Raw genomic sequence first — 20,249 nt, 5'->3', positions numbered from 1 at the left:
ACTTAAAGCACCTGTGTTACTCAGACTGGCTGCTCATAAACCCACTTCAGTTTCATTTTTACTTAAATTCAAGGAAGCTTTGAATATTAGTTTTTAAAATACCTGTATTCATAGAGCTATCTGACTATTTCTTCCTGAAATGATATATAGTAGTTTATCACTTCATCCTGAACCAGAACAAAAATTTATAAAGAATGGCCTGTCTAGAAATACTTTATTTTGAAATGGAGATTTTTCTTCCTTTCTGACAGCTGAGCTGGAAAACTTTTGCTGAAAATAAGTGAATTAAGGGTCAAAAGTAATTTATACTCTCCTGACTAAAAATTTTAAATACCTTTCCACTATAATTTTTTTCTTTGAATATATTATTTTAAGTAGCAAGAAATACTTAATTAATCTCTTATATAAGCTTTTTAATTAGTATACCTTTTCAAGGTCTATATATATTGCTCTTATTATTTTTGGAGCAGATGAGCCTGACTGCTTGTACTATAGAGTGACTTCAAATGAATTAATTACTGAAAATTCAGGGACACGAGATGAGACGCAGAATATTAATCTGAGAAAGGAAAAAATGTTAGATACTTAGGTAGAGAGACAGAAGGGCCAAAAAAAAAGAAAATCTGGTGGCTGAGAGACTGAGGAAGACTCAGTCTGTCTCTTTGAAAATAAGTGTCCTGATCAGGTTTTGTACTAGCTGAGAGAATCTTGGTGAGGATACTGAACTGGGGAGTGCCATTCCTAAACCATGACAATATTTATGGGAGGAGGATGAACAATGTTAAGCTTGGATAGTATCTGCATGTTATTGAGTCATAAACAAATGCCTTTAAAAATTGTATCACCTATTATTCACTTGTTGAAATGTCTGGACTGCATATAAAGTAAATCATCAGAATAGCACCTGTTTGGAAAACATTTCTATGAGGCCTAAAATTTTAAAACTAATTTTAGGGGAAGAAACCCCCAGTATTGATTTAAACATCTGTGCCAATAGTGGAAAAAGGGAGGCAATGATAATATAACTGGGATATTGAATTATAGACATATTTTCTCTTGTCATATTCTTAAGTAATACTAGTGACCTTCCTCTGTAAGGATGTAATTAAAATTTCTAGAAACCAATCCAGGCAAGGCTCATGAATCACACAGTTTCCTCATTTCTGTTTTCAGCTGCTTCCCAAATGGATAAAGTACATGTTACCACATTTCCAGCCTACAAAGCTTATATTTGACTCTCAATGATATTTCAATTGTACCACATGTTTCTGCTTCGCCTTGTTCCTACACGGTTCCTACAACTTTCTGCTAATGGAGTCCATAGATCCGTAATGTAATCATAGTTTGCTGTTTTCCATCCACATCCCCCCCCCAAAAAAAAACCAAAACCAAACAAAATAAAAAACCAAAAAAAGCACAGCATCATCAGGATTGTAAGAGACCTTTAAGATCATCAAGGCCAACCATCAATCCACTGCCACTGTAACCCCTAAACCACTAAATCCCAGCAGCCAGTGCCAGGTCCAGATTCTTTTTGAGCACCTCTGGGGGTGGTGACTCCAGCTCCCCACAGGCACCCTAAAAGTGATTTTTTTTTCCTAATATCTAATCTGAATCAATTCTGTTTAAGCTGTCATTAATTCACAGAATGCATACTTTCCTTATACTTGTTGACTTCCTTATTGAGAATAATTCCCCAAGCAAAGAATCTGGAGAAATCAAGTTCCTGTGAATTTTTGCCTCAAGACCTGTAAGTATGCTCTAAACTCCAACTGGAAATTCTCTATGTACAAAATCTATAATTTCTTTGTTAGCTCCACTTCTTTGATTAAAAATACAGAAAAAATACCTTTATATGTTTCACAAATCTGCAGAAATTGAGATATTTTGAAAACTAACCCTTTTCTCTCAAACTAGACTTGGGTGTAACAGTGGTTTCAGAATATAAAGGTGCAGAAAGACTGGTTTACATCTGCATAGTGTGATGGAATGTTTTATGTCCTAGTTTGATGTTTATTTTCATATATGTGCAAAAGTCTTGCTGATTTCAAAACCTGGAAAATAGCCATGGGATTTAACTTCCTTATCTCCAAATTTAAATTTACTGCAGAAGATGAAAAATGGCATTTCAATGCAAATACTCAGCAAAACACGGGAAAGTAACTTTAATTTAATAAGCAAATTATTTTTCTATTAATTAAATGTATATTGATTGTTTCAAGAGCAATTATTACAATTAGCAAGTATGAGAGAGATTAATCTAGTTGCAATCTAATTAATTTAGAATTGCATGGGCAATACAAATACATAATTAGAAGGAACTGTATTTCTAGGAAGTTAAGGATTTATTAATGAAAAATGTTCTGATTGTATGAGTACTTATTACAGAATTCAGGGAATAACAGTTTTTACAAACTGCAGTTTTTAAAAACTGCTAGAAAATAATATACAGAAGAAGACATGAGAGAGGTACCAGCCTTGCTCATAGCCTAAGTTTGGATTAGAACTATTTATGTTAAATTAATAAAACTCAGTTTCCTTACCAGCCATGGGCAGAAATCCTTCTATATAAAAGGAACAAAACTTCTACATTTGCAGTTGATGGACAAAGGAGAAAATAATTAAAGGGCTGTCATTAAAATATGGTGTTCCCTCTTGCAGTGCAGAGGCCACAGTGTAGCAAAGAAAAGCACAGGACAGCTGGGATCCAGGCTGCTGGAGGATCCGTGGATGTGAGAAGCCTGAACAAAACAACCCCCTGAGTAAATTTCTGGAACAAGGATGAATGGCACCTTTTCCCTCTACTCACACAGAGACCTCTCATGAAAAGCCTTGCACTGTATTTCCTAAATGTTATTAAATCAAAATGGTTTACCTGACAGGGCTGAATAATCTTTATACAGGGATTTTGGAGGAGATGTACCATAAATTTTAGCAATGCTGGGCAGTATTTTATAGCTCTGTAGGCCAAATGAGGTTTGTGGGTCATTCTGTAGCTATTGCTAGCTAAACAAGCAAGCAATGTGTTTACTTCTGTTGTTATTAAAGGGACTGGATGAGATGCGTCTCACAAGGTGCTTAGCAAAATTTGATGAAGCATTATATTTAGAGCAAAACAAAAACAATCAATCAAGGAGAAAGGATAAACTAATCTTATGCTACAAGACCATGCAGATGTTTCAAATGTCATTTAACTCAAAAGAGTAACAATTAAGCATTTAAACTTTTTCAGTTGTACTCAGAATAGAACTAGTATTATAAGATGCAGATTTTATTTTCTTGATAGAATTAAGCAAGCTTTCTGCCATCAAATGCAGTAGATGCAGAAATATAGACATAAATAGGAAGAAGAAAAGAATTTTTTGAAAAATTAATCACATTAATAAAAAAAAACAAACCTTATTCTCAGATACATGATATGGAGAAGCAATGTATATTTGTGAAAGATTAAATATAATAGATAATATGTGGAAAATAATTTGCTGTGTCTGAATCCTGAGAAAATTTTCTTCAAGACTTCATTTTCATTAGTGTTTTACAGTCAATATCAGTTCATAAATCTTTCCAAACTATTTCACAGAAATTAGTGACCCCTATTATTAGCTGTTGTCAAAGACTGGAATAATTCATGCCTCAAACATTGATATGAAGTTTTTCTCATTATGGCAGAAAAACTGTATAAAGAAGCTACAACCACAGAAACCTCCTTCAAGAACTTTGGACTGTGAATCAAACTGCTGAGGTTAGATAAAGAGAAACCTATTCTTAAGTCACCTCAGGCCAGGGGAGAAACAAACAAGGCTGGGGGAAATGAATGCCTCCACAAGAGAGCCAAAAGCAACAGAGATCCTTTCCTGTCTGGATATGGCCTGAGGGAGACCACAGCCCACAGAGGCCAGGTTTAGAGGCAGGAAACCCATCTTCCCCTACAGAAACCAGCCCAGCTGTGAAACCCCCAATCCCACAGGCCACATGCATGGGACATTCCTGAGAGAGCAGCTGAGGGGGTGCCTGAATCGATCAGTGCCCCCATGGTGCCCCTGGAGTCATTCCTGAGGGCTGGCACCACGGGACTGCAGGGGAGAGGAGCTGAGGGGGTGCCCAAATCCATCAGTGCCCCCATGGTGCCCCTGGAGTCATTCCTGAGGGCTGGCACCATGGGACATTCCTGAGAGAGCAGCTGAGGGGGTGCCTGAATCCATCAGTGCCCCCATGGTGCCCCTGGAGTCATTCCTGAGGCACCACGGGACTGCAGGGATGCCACAAACACAGAGTCTTTGTAAGGGACAAGGACAAACTCCCCCCAGGGAGGTGCCTGGGTTTTCCTGCCTGGCCTGAGCAGATATTAATCCATCTGATTCTGTGCTAATTTGGGGGGACCTTCACCACAAAGATGACAGGCTGGAGAGGATCAAGGGAGCATTGTTGGGATCCAATGATTGTGATATTTCCTTTATTCTCTCATAGTCACTCTCTTTCTGTCCCCCCTGTATTTTCTATTTTTTCTTTTCTCTCCCTCTCTCTCTTGCTCTCATATTTACTATCAAAGAAAACCCATAGTCTTTACATTTGCATGTGGTGTCATTTGCACCTTAATTCAGGCAGACACATCTCTAATAACCTCTCAAACCTTGACAGCCATTTCTGAGAAAACAGTAAAGTGACTTGTCCAGGGTTGGAGTGGATCAATAGTGTCGTTGGAGAGCAAATCCTCTGAACTTGTTTTACTTCTTTGCTTTTGTCACTAAGCTGTTTCCCATCAGTTTCTGTGGATAAGACAATTCAAAGCCAGTCAAATAACTCTGCATATCACCTCTGTTACTTCTTTTTACTCTCTTCAAATACATTTATTTTGCTATATAGAATAAAACTCCATCTGTCTCCATTTGTTTGAGTTCTCTTTGAGTACTTCATACTCTTCCTGATTAAATATTCCAGGTCACAGGCTTGCCGCAGATTGCTGGTTTCTTGCCTCTCTGGCTCTCTCCCCATTCACAGCTCCAGTGCTGAGAGAGCAGGGGGCAATCAGAACCCTTCTGCAGCAGCTCTCCCATCCACTGATGACACAGACTGTGCATTACTGGCTTTTAGTGTGAGAAACTCTGTTGTGTCCCCTGACCTATCACTCGTGTGTCAGTGAAACAGATGTTTCTCAGAGGACAGCAAATGTATCGAGAAAACACTTTGTTGTTATAGCCCCTGTACCTAGATGTGGCAAATAAAGGCTATTTTGGGTTGTCAAATGTATAATAACTTGTGTGTAGAGATTTGTAAAAAGCAAAGTTTGTTCTGCACAACTTCAATCTTTTCACTGTGTAGGGTCTGGGAAAAGTTGGTGTTCTTTTAGGTCAAGAAGATGTGATTTGCAATGTTTTCACTTAGGAAAAACTTTGTGAAGGAACATAGGATCCCTCTGCTCTGACACATTTGCTGTTCTCCCTGTTTCCTTTCAAATTTTTCCCAGTTTCCCCTTTCTATTCCTTTCTTTTTGTTTTTTTCTTAAGCTAAAATTTTAAAATTACTCAAAATCTACATACTTCTCTAGATATGGGCAGAGAGTGGTGGGCTTGCCAACACATGTTGTACATGTGGGTTCACGCATTTGAGTACTTCAGAAGTCAAATCATGAGAGAAGCAGAAGGTACTGCCTTTCAAATAGCTGCATTTTCATTTTCCTACTCATTACTGGGATACTCCTATTATAAGTTAGACTTTAGAGACATTTTCTTACTTTCCTGTTTAAATGCACTTCCTTCTAGAAATCTCTGGTCATGGTAACACCTGCACCAGGAAAGGGCAATATTCAATGGGGGAGAAACCCAGAACAATACATTCAAAATGTATGTATTTGTAGGAAAATGGATGAGTAAGAGGTAATAGCTAGGCAAAGTACTGAATCCTAAATATGTTACAAAGTATTAACCCCAGCTGATGCACTATTAATGATCAAATACTGAGTATTCATAATATATTTAATTGAAGAACAAGAAAGGGATCATATGAGTGTCTGTTTTCAGGACAAATATTTCAGTGATGGAAACAATATTTGAATTTTTGGGTTGTTATTTTTTATTATTCAAACAAAATAACAGGTTGAATAACAGGTATGAATAACAGGTTTAAAGAGACTCCCTCTCAAACCTGATTGATCCTGTATGATATGGTAAAGTGATAAGAATGCATGTTGGATGTCTGTCCATCTGCAAAAATCCAGATGCAATTTTTGCATCATTTTAAAACAAAATGTCTTAAACCTCTTAACATAGAAGCAGTTCATTTCATTTTTATATGGTTTGCCAGCAAAAAGAATTGCAAAATTAGAGACAGTGATATGTGCATTTTACAGTAGGAGTATCTTGTGAGGAAGTTAGAAGCTGTTCTTTAGCATGTAGGTAATCATCTTTGGGCTAATAATGCCCAAGAGATGTATTTCCATTTCTAGTTTCCTGTAGGCAGAGTAGAATGCTGTGAACCCAGGTCATTACATCCCGCACTACAGAACTGCAGGAATTCAGCCTCATTCATCTGGGAGTTATTATAAAGTAGCTATTGACAAATGTGAAAACCTTAACCTTAAGAGAAAAAGTGAGATAAACTGTGTGTCCCCTCCCAATTCCTTGCGCCCCCTAAGCCCTATTTGGGGCGGAGTGAGAGGCAGAAAAGTCCTTGACTCTCTGTAAGTCCTGATCAGCAATCATGAAAACAGCTCTGTATTATCAATACTCTTTGGATCACAAATGCAAAACACAGACAGCAGCTATTATGATAAAAATTAACTTTATGCCAGTCAAAACCAGCACAACAGCATGGATGCTTTTTTGATTAAGCCCATCACCTTCTAAGATTCCCTTAAATAAAGCATATTATGATTAGGAAAGCTCTCTAAACTAACAGAGCCTATCAATCCTGAAGGATTTCTCTGTTAGGGAGAACAGCTAAAAATTCAAGAACAGCTGAAATTTCAAGAACCCATGGATGGTAGAATAAAGCTCAAAATATATGTCATGCTGAACAGTAAATAGCAGAGCCATTCTAATCTGATGGGCCTCACAGCCTGGGAGCCATAATAAGTGTTTAGCTGCCAAGGAGCAGTGAGAAGGCATATGTCTAGAAATGGTTTTGCATTTCTCAATTTAGAAATGGCCAGTGTTGCCTATCATTTTCTCTGATAGTACGGGCAGCATTTGCAGGATTCAATCCATGTTGCAGACATCTTTTATGGAAAATCCTTCCCTTAGGATTTTTCCTCCTGAGAAGCTGGGAGGCCTCAGGAACAAAATGCAAACATTGATTATCTGCTGCTGTGGAATGCAACAGGTGCATCTGTGATTGGCCCATGTTGGATGTTTGTAATTAATGGCCAATCACAGCCCAGCTGGCTCGGACAGAGAGCCGAGCCACAAACCTTTGTTATCATTCTTTGCTATTCTATTCTTAGCCAGCCTTCTGAGGAAATCCTTTCTTCTACTCTTTTAGTATAGTTTTAATGTAATATATATGATAAAATGATAAATCAAGCCTTCTGAAACATGGAGTCTGATCCTCGTCTCTTCCTTCATCCAAGAACCCTGTGACCACCGTCACAAATCCATCCTCAAAAATTGTATTTTGATGAACTTTATTTGATCTCTCACCTTTTTTTTTCCCTCCCTTACTACAGTTAATTCTCCTGAGTGTAATATGAGGCTACAACCTGTAATGTGCAGTTAAAGTGTGTTCTGATTCACAGAGTTAAATTCTGTTTTTTTGACCTCCAGAAATCATTTTGCTGCTCTGCCACTTGAAACTTTTGGGGCTATAGGGCACAAACACTGATGAACTGATCATCAATTTCATTTATTAATTTATTCAATATTTATTTCATTTCATTGAAATGAAATGGGCAAATGCTTTAAAGTGAAAAGTGGAGACAGAATATATATATATCTTTTTAAATATGTTTAGCTAAAGAGAAGCTCACAGCATTTCATTTTGACACAGAAATTCTTGGACATATTTGTTTGGGGTTATTTGGTTTGTGGTTTTCAGCAGAGTGTTCAACTGTACAGAATAATTTTGTATTGTATCCTTCTCACAAAAGAGTTTAGATAAGAAACAGAAAACATCAATATTTCATGCATAGCTGTCACTGAATATTTGTGCAGCTTGTCTAAAGGGTACCAAATTTGTGAACTTATGAAAAATATGAAAACACCTAGAAAGATGCTGTGGCAAGCAATGCAAAATATGCTACTTAAAATTAAAAAAAAATACATGAAGCAGGATAAAGCCGACAGAGAAAATTTTGTATTTGTAACTGAATATAACTGCAGTTAAAATAATAATATTAGTGTTTTAGAAAATGAATGTATTAAAGATGCACTGTCACTGAAATATGTAGGACATAGCAGGATAGTAGGATGTAGAATAAATATGTCTACCTGTATTTTACTCTAACAACATCATATATATACAGTAAAAGGCATTATCTAACTCTGTATTTTAGGGTTTAATTTTAACTCTTAGAGTGGGAGAGTAATTTGTAGGTATTCTCCAAATTTATTTGATGAAAATACATCAGCTAGTAACTTTCTGTCCGACAACTTACAAATAAAGTGTAAAAACAAATACGTTTTAAAAGCAAATAAGGTTTATTGATTTCTATAATTAAGGTCCTCATTTCTACAAAAGAAAAAAGTGTCTTTTTTTTTTGCTTCCGTTCAAGATGCTATATTAGAAATTGCTACTATAACACACATTGTTTAAGGTGAAATTATTCATTTCCTCAGATAAATTTCTATGCTCTGAAAGTGATCTGTAGTCTCTTTAGTTGACTTTAGCAGCCACCAGAAGAGCAACCCACATGACAGTGCCCCACACCCTGCTGTGGAGCCCATCACTATTTAAAGCTCCCATTTAGGGTAGTAGGGTTGTGGATGATTTCATTTTAATGCTCTACATCTCCTCCATCACCAACATTCAGAGCTGATTTTTTTTTTTTAGCATTCAGTGATGTTTTTTTAGCAGAGCTATCTGCTGCCTTCATCTTTGCTTTTGACATGCAACATGAACAAGGAGAGTATTTGTGATACCTTCTGCCAGACAAGTAGTTTTGAAAATAGATGCTGACTGGATAGCCAATGCAGCTAACAGATGGTCTTGTAACATGTTCTTTTGAATCATTAAAAAAGAAAAATAGATTCACTTGAGCTTTTTTTCTCTCAGCAGACAAGCTCTATGACAAACAATATAATCCTGCTGGTTCCTTAGTCAATGGTAAAAATACATTGTGTGTCTCTAGAAGACAAGGAGAAAGACAAATTTCCTAGGAAAAGGAGCCTGTAGGTGATATGTGCTCTCTGAGTAAAACTCAGTGTTCCTGAGAAAGACTGCTGGAAATCATAGCCAGTGGTACACCTATGCTATTGAAATGCCATGTTACTGCTTTTTCTTTATCTGTTGTTTTTAAAACAGTGATTATTCCTAATCACAGCCTGCACACAATTAATCATCGTCAGGTGGCAGATGGCAAAAGAGTTTGAAAACTGATCTCTTTATATAATTTGGGTATGCTATCATTTTCTGTACTTTATTGCTTCTTCAGCCTTCAAAAGTAGAAATAATATAAACCCACACTTTTTTTTTTTAAACTTCAATCTTCGTTGCTATTCATAGCCTGTGGCATTAAAAGCTAGCTGTTGTGTAGCAAACACGATGGTAATATTTCTGAATCAGCAAAGAAAGGAACGTATGAAAATACCTGAATACCAGATTTTCCATTCTACACCCATGAGGTGACCACCAAGCAATAGCCTTCTGCAAGTGTGTGATATAGTGTGTTTTGGGAATGTTTTCTTTCCACTTTGCACAAGTGCCAGCAAGACCTTCAGTGACAAATTAGGTTTGTCATCTGTTTTGCTGCTTCATAAAGTCTTTGCTAAATAAGCTTGTTCAGTTATTTAAGTGTGCTCAGACCTGGGGTCATGTTTGCCAAGACTCAATTTCTCGGTTATCTCTCAGTTAATTATTTAACCATGGTTTTAGGAATGCAAAATTTAGGCTTTCACTTTTATTTGCTTCTATTTTTAATAGAAGAAGTAGGACTTTTCAAAACTTTTAAAATATGAAGAGGGCATCTAGGCTTTAGCAAACAGGACTTTTAATAAAGTTCAGACTGATCCTAAGAAACCGGGTACCATTCACTTGATAAAATCTTCTATTTATTAGAGGGTTATTAAAGATGTCATTTGCTAGGGGAAAGGACTCTTAAAAGGCACTATTTTATCAAGTCCACCCTATTTCTTTTCAGACTCAGTTAGTGATCTTCATCCATGTATCAACACAAATGAAACACACGGCGTGATGTCAGTATTGATTGGCAGGCTTGGCGTGTGAGGCTATTATGGGCACACAGTGAATTTCCCTTTCAGAAACTAATTGGCATCTTTGCAGACTTAAGCAGCTTGATGAGGGCTAATGTGAGGAGGGATGAGGTCCCAGCATCTGTCCTTGATGATAGAGGTATATATCTATTGATTTCCAAATGGGAAAACAATGTCAGCGTGTTGTACGTGTGCTCTGTGCAGCAGATAAGGTACCACGTTCTCTAGGGGAGATGCCAGCCTCTTCCTCAATTATTCATTCATTTTCTACAGGTTTCTTGCTTGGTTCTGAGAACAAGTTCTGGTAGTCAAATGCTTAGGAATGTAAATTCAAGAAAGAAAATTTCAACTTCAAGTGGTAGAAACTTCTGAAGGTATTAGAGATGTTCTGAGAACTTAATACTCAAAGCAGAGATATAAATATGAATAATTTTCTAGGAAAATATGCAGATGCTACAAAAAACAAAAGCTGCCTCTCAGTGTCAATTGGATTTATTTCATTTCTTTTACAAAAGAAAAAATAATTTGTTTTAGTTGTCTCTAGTTCTGAAATTAAAATAATTAATTTTTTTCTGTATTCAAAGATTGCCCCTTTTTTAGAAAGCACTTTGTATCTGTTAGTCAGATGCAAAAATATAAAATTGAAGTAAAACAACCATTTTACTTTATAAAATTATTATTTCATAATAAATTATTTTTTTCCACCTTGAAAACTGAGGAAATATAATTCTGTAGAAATCCTTAACTTCTCAGTATATTAAAAAAAAAATAACTGGGCTTCTTCCACTTCTCCCCTTCTCAGTTTTCTTTATACTAATAACAATTGCATTATAGATATTGCTATAACATGTACTGGTATCTGTCATATCCTCATTATAAAAAAGAAAAAACCCCAGAGTTTGTATTTCAGAATAGATCAATCCCACTGGCATCATTATGCAGAAATGCTGTAAATACTCAGATTAGACTTTAACAAGGCCTTTCAAAGTTTAGCTGGTTTCTAAACAGTAATTCACCATCCCAGCATTACAGGTGAGCACAGATATGGGTTTTCTTCCTATGTCTTTATCCTGTTTTCCATATCTGCCTGGCATAGAAATTATCAATGTCTTTGACATAATAACTGTATTCTTCCATTTCATAGTGAATTTCAGTAATTGTTTTGAAGGAGCAAAACTGTACTAGTTAAGAGTACACAAAACAAATCCTCCAAAGCTACATTAGATTCAGATCCCCAGTCTTTTTCTGAAGTTTATAATTTCTCCTTCAAGTTAAAGCTATTTCTTGGAGAGTAGGAAGGGTGAAAACCCAAAACAACACCCATATACAAAGATAAAAAAAGCCTTAATTACTTATCAGGGAGAAGATATCCTTGAAGTAGATATCAGTGGAGAATAAATACTGTGAAATAATAAGTACTCTAAAATAATAGCATTGCATAAGTAATTTAAGGAAATAAGAAAAGCACTGCTGGATGGTTGATCAAGGAGATTGATGATTTTTGTATTTTTGATAAATATGAGGTAGGTAATGTTAACATTTATCCAAAACATTTTTTCCTTTTAGTGCCAGTTTGAACTGAGTCAAATACCTTATATGTTGTACAAAATATATGCCATTAACCTTTGTCATTTGCTAGAAAATCAAAATAGTTTTTATTCTTCTCACAACCTATGCCCAATAATAGTGCTGCCACAGAAGTTTGCATATTAGAGGCTTGGCCCCATTTCAGAGAACTGACCCTAATGAACTCAGCTCTGACTGTGTAATTTACCTAAGAACTTTCTACCACCGGTTTTATGAAAAACGGTGAGATCAATACTCAGATGACTCATTTTTCCAGAATTTCAGAATATTTTAACCTTTAAAGAAGCAGGGACTCTAATTCTTTTTAAAAACCAAAAATTTGCTAACAATGCAGGTCTTTTATGCTTAAAGTGGTTTAAATTATTAGGAGATATATTGACATACAGTGTGGGAAAATTGTGAAGAAAAAGAACACACCCAAGAAGCAACTCCCTATTTGCTGAAAGTAACTAATGGGACAAATAAGACATTTCAGAGCATCTCACACTGTTCTAGATACATCTCAGTTATCTGAATGTCATATTAGTGCCAAACTAACATCGTATCCTCAATTTTAACAACTCAGTTTTGACTTGGGCTATACTACAAGCTGGAAAGAAGAAAGGCATCTAGTCTTGCCATAACTGGGTTTGAGGGAGTTGATTGGATTAGATTTTTAAATCAAAAATCATGAAATCCACCTTGCTTCTTTCAGCTCTACCATCCCACATTGCACTCACAAAAAAAAAAAAAAAAAAAGAAAAAAGATGGCAAAAATTATTTTGAGCTTCAATTACTGTTTCTGTTGGCAGTCTAGGAAAATAATATTAGTTCTTTCTATTTTGTGTTCTACCCTCATGTTGGAAGTTCTGCTTCTTTGTGATGCTCTGGTGACTTTTGAAAGGGAAGCTGTTTTAATCCTATTTACCACCAGATTTTCTGCTAGTTTTGCAAAATGAGGTTCAAAGTCATATATGCTGAACATCTTTAGGTATTCCCATAGCATCTATTTAAATTTAGAGGTAAAAATCCCTTGTGAACCTTTGCAAAGGTGGGTTCTGATTTCAGAATACATGGTACAATCCATGGAATTTACCCTCCAAGTATATTCAGAAGTATAATCACCTCTTCCATGAAGGCATAGACTTGTTTCAGAAGTCAAAATATGCCTTCAAAATACCATATTTTTCTCCAAACCATCCCTCAAAAAACCCCACTTTCTAACATTAATGCTGAAATCGAACATATTGAACAAAATAATGCTAGAGTACTTTTATTTTCTTACAGGAAAAAACCCATGATTACCTGCATAGAAAGAAATATTAAAATAGCCTTATGACAAATTTTTTTCATTGTTTAACATCTGTCCACATTTTATCCTTTCTCTTTCACCTTAATACATTCATTTTAATATTGTTACATTCTTTCTTATTAAGAAGATGAGAAATTGCAATGAGAGATTAGTCACTGCTATGTTGTCCATATCAGCTGAGTGACAAACAACATGCCAGTCTGAATGCTAAATAACTTATCAAACCTGTGCTCCTGATAAATGACTGAATGCATATTCAGTTTATACCTCACAATTTTTCTATCAACTAAAGCAGAAGTCCCTCAGATGACAGATGACTATCTAACCCTAATTTATCCTTTGAGCACTGTCCATCCTACACAAAATGCAATTAAGTAATTAAAAAATGTATCAAAATGCATACAGGCGGGGGGGGGTACAGGGAATTAAAAGTGCAAAGTCAGTGGTAATTCTTGCATTTCTTCATTTTTCAGTCCTTGACTTTCAGATTAATGATGTCTTTAACAGAATTTTTATATGCAATTTCCTATGTTTGTTGAAAAGTGATTTGGAAGCAGCTCAGACTGGCTGCTGGGGAGGCCAGCACAGAGGCAGTGCCATTTAGAGTGGTAAAGTCAACAAGCTCAGACCATTTCCACTCAGCTAACGAGATTTACAAGCAGTAGAATCTTGCAAATTGTCACCTTTCATGGAAATCAGTCACAAAAGGCAAGTATTTTCCTAAAGATTTCTGTACATTATTTGCCAATAGGAATTGCACTCTCTACTAACTGTAGTATGTATTCCAGATTTTCTGCAAATTCAGTCATTTCTTCCTTTTGTTCCAAGTCTGGGTAGTCTAAGCTCTGTGAGTCTTCTGAAGTCCTGAATTCCTGCTCTGCTCCCTTACATATGAGGCTACTAATTTTATTAGTATTTATTGTAAGGCTGTTAATTTTAATATGACTTTCCTCTGCCCTCTAATATTTTAATCTGACCATGACAATGCATGCCAGGTGTGCAGTCCAAGTCTGATTTTAAAAAGCCTCTGACAGGGGTATGACCAGACTCAAAATTCATGGTATATGTGACAGTATATGAATATATTGACAAAGGCAGGAAGGTAGGTCCTGCTTTATTCACAAAATTATTATAGTAAAATGGAATTTTATGGATGTCTATGAGTGTGGAATCTGTAATAAACATTGTTGGACACTGTAGTTGGATGTTTGAGATTTGTTGTGGCACTGTTGGGAGCATCAGTACAGGGTGTGTCAGAGAGATTTGGGCATAAGGGGGAATATTTTCTATCCTTTCCCAAAAAATGCTACAATTCTTGATGCACAAAAAAAAAAAAAAAACTTTCAAAGTGATTTCTGTTAGCCAAGATTGTCAACTGAAAATATATTTAGTGCAAAGAGGTTGAGCTGACTGTAAGGTGGCATTTTTCTGCATTAATTATAAGGCAGTTTAAATAATACCTGTTTTAGAGTGGGTACAGTCTTTGGCTTGTTGGAAAGCAGAGAGGTTCCAATTCTTGGATTCCTCATAACACTTGGTAAACCTACGCATATTAAAAAGAGAAAAGGTTTCTATTTTATGTCCTTCTATGTACATTTGAATTATTTTCCCACTTTTTAATTCTGCATTTGAAGCACATTGTCTGACCTGGCTGTCCAGTAAAATTATAGTTTAAATGAAAGCTCTGGTAATTTTTCATGAATCCCTGCAGGCTTTCTGCTAGAACTGAGTGTGCTCATTGCAAGGTGCAAGTGCTATGTAGTCCATCAGCACAGTGACATTGGGAGCTGGTTTTATTTTAAGTCCTATTTTAAACAAATTGTTGCACTTTATTTAGAATGTATTGAATCCATGCTTGTAATCAATATCAGAATTTTCTCTGAAAATAGTCTGTAACTCACTCAGGAGTATAATAAATGTCTGCATGAATAGGCAATAGCCTGAAACTCCTAAAGGAAAAGACATGGCTTGACAGGATAGCATTAAAAGAAAATTGAATCTAATTGTAATAATTATGATGTCAACAAAATATTTTTAGCTCTAGCCTTTCACTGAAGTAGTCCAAAACGTTGGAGGGGGGAAAGACAACATTTTTTGTTAAAATAATTATTGTTTTCATGACCTATGTCCTGCTTTGTAGATTTTGAAGTATGTAATAGCCCTCAGGGGGGACAGTGCTTTTCTTGAAAAGTGTGTGAGTCTGAGGCCTGTAGAGATGTTGAAAGGAGTGAAAGACAGATGCCTCTTTCTGCATTTGAGTGTAATGCTGTTTAAAAGAAAATGCAATGTTTAAACGATCCCCGGTTGTCTTTTTGACATATTCTGATTGTAGTCAGCTCTGCAGGGAGATTCAGATGTCTCTCCTGTCACATGGAAGACTGGGAACTATAAGGAAGTTAACAGAAGCCACAGATGAAATTTGCTTCTACAATTGCATGATGAGTTCTGTTCAAAAGAAAATATTGCATTCCATTTTCACTTTTAAAATGAAATTTCCCATTCTGCTCCCATCGTGCTCTGACAACCTCCCAGCTGGAGGCTGCCATCAATGAGAGCAGGTGAAAACACTGACCCCAGAAATGGTCAAAAGCTTGGGATTCTAAGTATGTGAAAATAAATATAATTCAAGAAGGATACTTATAATGTAGAGAGTCCCAGGGGCTAAACTTGGGGTTAAATTTTTGATTTCCAGTAGGTGTATGCGAGGAAGTTTTCATAATAATGAGAATCATTCTGTACTGTTTCTTGCCCTAGCAAAGATCCAGGACACTTTGCTGCTTGCACAGGGGTACAAAGACAGCACAAAACTTTTATTTCTGCATGTTGTAGTGGTGATGCTACACTTCCAAGTTGTTGTAATAACAAAAGCATCATCTACATTTCCTTTTTGTAGGTTGCATATTAGGTGTGTGCAAATTGGCTGACGAATTTTCGTTTCTCCTATTCAGTTGTGAACAAAATGATGAAAGATGATGTTTTTATATATCTGTTTTAGGACTAAAGCTGAATGAAGAGGACACCGTCTCAGAAAGTCCCTAAGCTGCTCACCATTGTGGTCTGTGCAGTTCCATATGGGAAAGAATCACTAAAACCTTGTCTGTTCTTGTGTTCTTGCTCCAAGCAGCTGCTGCTGGTTGGGTGTGGACATACCAATTCATATTTGCTTTTCAAGGTCACAGCTGAGATGCACAGAGAACTATTTGTACTTACTTTTATAGCTAAAAGAATGGAAATCTAATTATATGGCTAGAAGTGTTTCTATCTTTCATCTTTTAATGGAATGTTTCTTTACAATTTTCTTCATCGTTATTTATTAATGACAATATTGAGTTAATATTCCTAACAGTATTGTAGATAGGTACTTTTTTATCTCAAATATGCTGAAGTCATCAATATAGTTTAGAAGTTTATGTATTTTAGCTCAAGTTTTATATAAAATTTCCTTCCTTCAGAGATTAAATTTTACACAGTGGCCATGATGACAGCATTGTCTGCAAGGGCAGAAAGAAAACACTTTTCTAGTGAGGAAAGCAATGAGTTATAAGAACAGCTAAGGGCAGGATGGAAGAAAGACCATTAGTAAACTCACAAAGAGATTTGGTCTGTGTGTCTCACCATTCAGAAGAATTGCATCAGTCACCATGCACATCCTTGTAACCTAATAATTCATGATTGATTAACCCCATCTAGCCTACCATCTTCACCATTTGACTCAATATTTTGTGTCTTCTTACAGCAGAAATTTGAGGCACAAGAAAGAAATCACTTTCAAAGTGATTTCCGTTAGTCAAGATTGTCAGCTGATGATTTTTTTGACGCAAAGAGGTTGAGCTGACTGTAAGATGGCATTTTTCTGCATTAATTATAAGGCAGATTAAATAATGCCTGTTTTAGAATGGGTACAGTCTTTAGCTTGTTGGAAAGCAGAGGAGTTCCAATTTTGCCTGTAAATGAAAGAAACTCGTGTTTGCCAATTAAATCAAGAGGCTGTTTCACAGACAATATTGCTAATAGCTACCAACTAAACTCCAAGCTGTTACTCTGCATTGTTTAATGAACTGCTTTTAATACATAGTAAATGCTAACCTCTGTATCTCAATTTATTGAGAAAGAAGGGAGGGATAGTTAAAGATATCTCTCTTCAAAATTCTATAGCATTGTAGGAACTTTCTGTGCTAATGAAGCACAGGAATTTGATACTCTTTCTTATGCTATTTATAAGAAACCTGGAGAGAATAGTGCTACCTAAATGGTTTTTGACAGTGCATGACAAAATTGCCATGTTCTGATGCTATACAGCCACTGTAATTTTTTTTTCTCTAAAGGAGATATTTTTGGCATGCCATGCAAACTTGCTGCTTGTATTCTTCACTGTAAACTGCACAATACTGATGATAAAATCAAAATGCTTCTCACGTTGGGCACACTAATGTATGCAGCAGTCTCGTGTGACAAATGAATAAAGGAATTGGAAACAATGCAAGAGTTTCAGCAAGAAATATTCAAAACTCAGGAATTCTATCTTGAATACATATAATTTTTTTTTTGCATGCAAGGCACAATCTCAGGTATTTGTTTTCATCAGAAGGCCTTCTTTACATCTCTCAGCTCTTCTCTGAGCACAAGTAAACAAGGTATCAAACCTATCTAACACAAAAAATAACTGGTTCAGGGAGAAACTGTGAGCTGGCAAAACTGCACACTGGGAGAGTGTTCTTAGTCCATTTCTTGTTACTGCCATGTCAAAAAAGTCTAAATGTCTTGACACTGGCATAGAAATATAGCAAGCAAGACTAATTGCAGCTTAGGTTGATATGACAAAGTTTTGCTTTAACCACACAGAATCTAGAAGTGAATGGCTTAGCTTTTTTTTTCCTTTCTCAAGTTAAAATCTCAAACAATTAAATAACAGTGAGAAAAAGGAAAAGCTTTCATTTTTCTCTTTTTATCTACATCTTGGACATTCATTAAATACAGCAGAAGATGAAAAATATAATTTTTTCTTAGAACCTGCCTCATTTTTTGCCTTTATTTCCAGCTTACATCTGTTGCTAAAATGAGAGAAAACAAAAAAACAAAGGAGAAAAAAGGAAGAATTAAGGAATTTTCAAAGACCTGTTGCAATCAGCAATCTCGCTCTTTTTTTTTGTTACTATTTTATAAGTAAAACAGACCAGAAAATTTACATTTATAAGCCGAGGGGTGGTGGTAGTGGGAAAACAGCCACAAACCAAACACACAAAAACCAGAAATGCAAACTTCTGACTTTACAGATGGCTGTTTTTCTTAATTATAGGGATAACAGTTTAGTAATACCTAATTGGTCATGCTTGACAAGTAATAGCAGTTTTTCCAAGACAAACAAATGTTCACATTTTTCATACTTAATCAGGGAGTTTATGTGCAAAAATGACCAAATGTATCATCTATTCTAAGCCTCCTATGTTATTTTGTAATAAACCACCATCTGTACTTTGATTTTACATTTTTCTGATGACCACAGAATTTAATTATATTGCAGATGGGTTTTGGGAAGAAACTAGATTTTTTAAAATTTTTATTTTTTTATTTAAATAAACTACAAAAGCTCACTTCATTAATTTAGCAATGTCCCCAGTGCTAGTTTATTTTGCTTTTATCTGGAAGGTAGTGCCCTGAACATCCAATAACTCCTTAAATCTTTCTTTCTGGTGTCTTCTAAACTCAGAGACATTTCTTGATATGTGCATTCAGATTGTGAAAGTGTATATTTCTTTCTGTGCTGTATATTTATATATTGGTTACTTATTTTCTGAGTAATTTAACTGTTAGTGAAGAAGCTTGTCAATTATGGTTAAGATATTAGTTTATTCATATTCTGAGAGCTTGTCAAGTTATATATTTTATTTTCTGGTTACTTGTCACAACTTAGAAGATTTTGTTTTTGTGAGTAAATATACCTGAAATAGCTATTCTTTACTAACGTTTCCTGGTGTACAGTTCTTTCACATAATATTTCTGGATTTTGTGTGTGACTAATACAAGTAAGGTTTTGAGGTTTTTTTATATAAATCATTAAATAATGTGAAAGATTTAATAATTCATTCAGTAATTACAAAAATTAGAAGTGAAATAATAATTTTAATATTCTTACATGTTTTAAACATGGTCCTTCACCCTTCATCCTCAGACTCATTGCTGCTTAGGTTGATATGACAAAGTTTTGATTTGACCATACAGAATCTAGAAGTAAATGTCATTTTTATCCTTTATCAATTTAAAATCTCAAACATCTAAACAGCAGTGAGAAAAAATGAAAAACTTTCATTTTTCTCTTTTTATCTACATCTTGGACATTCATTAAATGCAGCAGAAGATGAACAATTTAAATATTTCTTAGAAATTGCCTCATTTTCTGTCTTTATTTCCAGCTTACATCTGTTGCTAAAAGCCATGTCCCCAAGCCAGACTGGGCATGAACCATGTAATACTCTAATTCTACCCATGTGCAAGTTAAGAGCATTTGCCAGTTCTTGGCTTCTTTTCTGCCTCTGTCAAGGTCGGGATTGAAAGTGCTCAAGACGATATTTAATGTTTGGGCTCAAATGCTTATTATTTTTTATCTATATCACAGTTTACAAGTGGTGAGGTCTACACCATTCTACTAGCAAGCTACAAAATGTCTAACTGTCTTTCTCTACAAGGTCTTTTAAGGCTAAACTGTCCAATTAAGAAATAAATTGTTTTTATTTTTAACCCAATAACTAATCCTTTGTGTCCTGCAATGTGGATTTTTTCTGTCCAATTACACAATACCACCCAAATCCATGAAGAAGAAGATGAACAAGGACCAGCCTCTGTCCTAAAACCTCCATCTGCTTCACATATATCTTTATATTCTACAACCTTAAACTCTAGGTTTTCCACCACGTGATATTACACACTTCTAATCTAAACACCCATAATCCCACTTTTATCATTCAATTTTGGAGCCTTCTCCACAGCCTCAGGTCAAATGCAGTGTTGTCTTG

The sequence above is a fragment of the Melospiza georgiana genome, chromosome 5 (genome assembly GCF_028018845.1).
Source record: "Melospiza georgiana isolate bMelGeo1 chromosome 5, bMelGeo1.pri, whole genome shotgun sequence".
Taxonomy (NCBI): Eukaryota; Metazoa; Chordata; class Aves; order Passeriformes; family Passerellidae; genus Melospiza; species Melospiza georgiana.
This window is presented reverse-complemented; position numbering follows the sequence as displayed.